Source organism: Pogona vitticeps, chromosome 5 (genome assembly GCF_051106095.1).
Source record: "Pogona vitticeps strain Pit_001003342236 chromosome 5, PviZW2.1, whole genome shotgun sequence".
In the NCBI taxonomy this organism is placed as follows: Eukaryota; Metazoa; Chordata; class Lepidosauria; order Squamata; family Agamidae; genus Pogona; species Pogona vitticeps.
Window position 1 is genome coordinate 82140473 of NC_135787.1, and position 5228 is coordinate 82145700.

A 5228-nucleotide genomic window follows, 5' to 3' on the forward strand; every position below is an offset into this window, starting at 1 on the left:
AATTTCCCAATATTTTTCAACCTAGCCACTTAATAATAATGAGAAATAAAAAATTTCTCTGCTTCCACAATATCATTGAGTGACTCAATTTAACTATATCAGGAAATGAAAATGGATGGAGCAGAGGGAGGAAGCAAAGGTATGGTTTTTTAAAAAACTAGTAGGGCAGCACTGATGCACTGTATCTTTTTTGAGGGGGGGATTAAAAAGCAAAGCTTCCTAAAATGAAGAGGACACAGGAGGGTGATTTTTTTTCCTTTGATTTATTTTCTTTTCTTAAGGAGGTGGGCCAAGTAGAGTCTTGAGATGTGTATGCCATGCGGATGCAAACATTTCACAAAATGACATATGAGAACTCTATGTGACCTTAAATGACCTTATTTAGTCCTATTTAGCCGGCTTCAGTTGAGTCACCTAGCCATGCCCCTAATTCAGGCAGGCGTTGAGGCAAGAAAATGTTGCCATCCTTCCATGAGGAATGAACTCAATCATCTTATATATAATTATAGGAAATTATGCCAGATGAACCTGTGGGAACATATGCCCTCATTCAAATCAATGTACAGTTTTCTTACATTGCATTTAACATGATGGTGAGATGTGCCAGTTTTTATGGGGTAGTTCATCCCTCAGTATTCTATTAGTTCCAATCAGACACCCGTCAATTCAGGAGTCTGATCTTTATTGGTGTCATATCTTGGCATACATGGTGGCTGAGCATATAAATTGAAAAGGAAGACTAGATTAGATCAACTTTGCCACAATGAAGCTGAAGTCCAAGTAAATGTAGTAACTGATATATATGCATATTCCCCCTTCAAAATTCATGGAGTTGGCTAGGAACTTCTGTAAAAATGAACAGTGGAGGAACAACTATGTAGCTTCACAGTTAATGTATGTAATACTTATATAAGGTAAAGGTAAAGGTTCCCCTTGACAATTTTTGTCCAGTCGTGTTTGACTCTAGGGGGTGGTGCTCATCCCCGTTTCCAAGCCATAGAGCCAGCGTTTTGTCCAAAGACAATCTTCCGTGGTCACATGGCCAGTGCGACTTAGACACGGAACGCTGTTACCTTCCCACCGAGGTGGTCCCTATTAATCTACTCGCATTTGTATGCTTTCGAACTGCTAGGTTGGCGGGAGCTGGGACAAAGCAACGGGAGCTCACTCCGTCGCGTGAATTCAATCTTACGACTGCTGGTCTTCTGACCCTGCAGCACAGGCTTCTGCAGTTTAGCCCACAGCGCCACCATGTCCCCGAAATACTTATATACCTTCAACTATAATGTTTTGTTTGATTTTGTCTTCTGCTTTCTGCAGCCTTAACCTAGACCTACCACCACAGCTGTTATAGATATCCTAATGCAGACAGAGTGGGAAACCAACATTGATTGTCCTGGCTCAAGCCAACTTAAACCAATCATGGAACCAATCCAAATGTTTGGAGTTGAATCCTCATTGCAGAAGAGAGTCCTCAGTTGGCACCACTCATATCCCCTCAGAACTGGACAGTTTGCACTGGACAAAGCTGAGGATACCTATACTTCAGGCAGTTGGGCACAAGCAGCCCATCAATCCTCTCATTCCTCTAGATCCTACCCTAATAAATAAATTCTTCACAGCAAATGAAGAAATATCACCCAGCGGGAAGACTGCAGTTTGTGTATCACATTGTGATTTTATAATTCAAGGCTGTGACTGGATCATTTTTGACTAGATCTCCATGATTTTCTGGACCTTGAAATTTCAGGTTGTTTCAGAAAAACTGTCTAACTTAGACACAAAGATCAGGAGACCAACAGCATTAGTTCTTGTGCTGGGGACCCAACCCTTCTGACACAAGTCGAAGGCAAACAGGCTTGGTCAATAAAGGTATTCAACGAGTATGCCTGGATCCCATAAACTGTAGCTTCACCCTCTGTACTCCTGCAAGAAGAAAAGGCCTGGCAAGACTTAGAGAGGGTAATAGCAGAAACAGGCCCCTTCCAGCTCTGCAGTTCAAAGAGTATTCGAAGAGTATAATGCTCCTTCATGCTGCATTGGATGAAAAGAACCTGCAGTGGAGAAGGCATCATGTGGATGAACACCCAAGTTTCCTGAGGGGTCAGTGGACAAAATATCCAGCATCACAACACTGGATGTGGCCTCCATTCTATCCCAAAGAAGCCCCACTGTCTTTACTTGGGTCTGGATAAATATGATTCTTTATGATTAATCAACACCTTAGATAATAGAATGATGAGAGACTGAGAGAAAGGACTGGGTTAGACCCTTTCTTGATTATGGTTTTCTGTGTCCGTATCCTATGCATGGCTATCTAGAAGTAAGTCTGTCAACTTCAGTTGGACTTGCTCTCAGGTGACTGTATGCTTAAGAAATGTAGACTTAAAATAGGGATTTGTACTAATAGCATTAAGGTATGTAGCAATATATTTCAGCATATTGAAAATGAAAAACGTTCTTTCAACGATCCCACTTTTGCACATTTGGGAAACTGAAAATTGAAGCAAACAAGACTGTCATGTCCCCCACCTCTCTCCCCCCGCAATAAAGAGATTTAAAAAACAAAAAAACAAATGTGGAGTTACTTCGTATTTTCGCTGCTGGTACCTGAATATCATCTGCATGATGAATGCCTAGATTAGGAAATTTTATTTCTTTGATGGGCTTATTAACTGCTGAGAATAATTAGATGCTGAGAAATGTGTATGGACTTTTTCATTTCAGTTTTATTAGTCTTTATTACGGGCAGTAAATGTGTGTTCAGAGAGGAAATACAGTGCTGTAACTTTATGTGGAGGCATGATGTTAAATAACTATTAAAAGCCATAGTAACAAACAAGGAATTATAGGTAAGTGCTGCAATTACAGCAAAAGGGCCTAGAGTCAAATATTCTTAAGTTCACTTATTAATTCTGAAAAATATCAATCTATTTTTCTTAAAGCCTATGACAGATTTCAAGTCTGCTTTTGAGCTACCCTCCCCATTACAATTTTCATGTAAACAATTTTCTTTCTTTCTTTCTTTCTTTCTTTCTTTCTTTCTTTCTTTCTTTCTTTCTTTCTTTCTTTCTTTCTTTCTTTCTTTCTTTCTTTCTTTCTTTCTTTCTTTCTTTCTTTCTTTCTTTGCTACAATTTTCCATGTTTACTTCCCTAAATGCAGAAGATGTGCAAGGACTTGAAAAAAAAAGAGAAAGAAAAAAAGAGAGAGAGAGTTTCAAAAATGGTCTTAATGCTTTCTTGGAATGAAATCTCTTGAACAAGACACCTGTCATTGGTTTCATTATCATTAAATCACCTACGCTGCATCTGGAGGGATACCATAACTTTGGCATGATTGCTGCTGAAATGAACAGTCTATTAGTGGTACATTAGCTCCTGGGAGTTCCAACCACTCAGGGAATTGAGTTGGCTTTAAACTTCAAAATATATTATTTGCTCTGCGACACCCTGCTTCATTCTGGACTGCATCTACTGTCATAAAGCAACAGACTCATGGTACAAGAGATGCAGTAAGGCCTGCACTGGGACATGTGCAAAGGTACGTCTAGCTCCTAACAAGGCAAATCAAGGGCAAAACTGAGTGATATTTGAAATTCATGACTGCATTTCATGTTCTTATTTTAGAATACAGACTGATTGATTCTGTGTGGGCAAGAGGAAAATTTTTTTTCTTCTTCTTCTTCACCCATCTCCTGTTGAAAAATCACCAAACCAGTTGCAACGACTTTGGGCAATGAGCTGCTCGTGACCTGCAAGAGCCTCAGGCTGGTTTTAGCTCCAATTTGCTGCTATCAACATGAGCAGCCTATTGCCAGCCCTGACAAAACCATGCTGGTGAAAAACACCAGTGTTGCCAGTGCAAGAAACTTAGCAAAATTCCCCATTCACAAAGTGTCTCCTTTACCACCACTTGCATTTCCATCCATCAAATGCTACTGAGGGCTATTGTCTTCCTGTTAAAGAAGAGAGAGACAGCTGCACCATACAGAGGGCTGTCATTCTGCTTCCAGAGAGAAGGATATTTTTGCCAAAAGAAATTTGGTGGCAGAGACGGTGGTGGCAGCAACACTGGCACTCATTTTGACAGCAGTGGAAAAATCAGTGGCAATTCAGTCGCCAGTAAATTCCCATCCCAGAAAGTTTCACAACCAAAAGAGGGTAGATGTTTTGATATGGAAACTGTTATCAATGGCAACTTCTTTCCCAAGGGAAATAGCAATTTCAAGTATGAGTATAGAGAAATAATGATCAGAATCCCGACTCTCTTTGCCTTGACTCTGGTCCACCTTATCTGTTATTAGTTTGGGGGGCGGATTATAGCAAATTGAATCACACACTTCAAATGTCACCCAGTTTGGCCTGGAAAAGTATCTACCATTACAATGGAAATTAAGGTGGAATGAGTTCTTTTTATCTAAAGAGCTGCCGCAGACTTTCTATACCCATCAGCTAAAATCCTGTTACTTAGTGTAGTAAGTCACTATTAGAATAGACAATAGAACTTACACACAAGTTGACTCATCAAATCTTCACTGATTTAATGAACCTACTCTTGCTGGTACTTACTATGTTAAACAACAGGATTTCAGTCACTGAAACTTCACCAGCTGTCTGTTTAGTCACACTACATAGTCAACAAAGCATACTGCTGCCTTCATCCTCATCTGGCCACTGTTCTGCCATACTATATAGGAAGGCACATACAAAGCTACTTCATACAAAGTCATTGGACTTGCTAGCCCAGCATTAGTTCTCATTAGTTATTACGTTTAAATTTTAGAACAACAACACAAGAACACACAGAAAGGCACACCTCAACACAACACTCTGAGCAAACTGGAGAAAAGGGGGGCCAGGAATAGAACAACAGTAATAACAAACACAATGAGAAAAAGAAAGTCCCACAGTCTGGAAAAAAATCTAAACACAAACCTCAGTGAAAGATAACCCATGCCTACAGGTAGTTGTTATCTTTGTACCACACAGTCCAGTGTTGAAAGAGATATGCTGGGCACTTATCCATCTGATGCTACCGTGTCAATTGCTTAGGCAACATAATGACATGAAGGATATAGTTCCATTAGCCAACAGTTGATTTCCATGAGACAGACAGATAGTTTAACAAAATATATACATCTACAAAATTCAGAGATTGCTCCAATATAAAGCTAATGAGCATAATTACTTTCCTCCAGAAAGAGCCTATGATGACTAGAAATTACCAG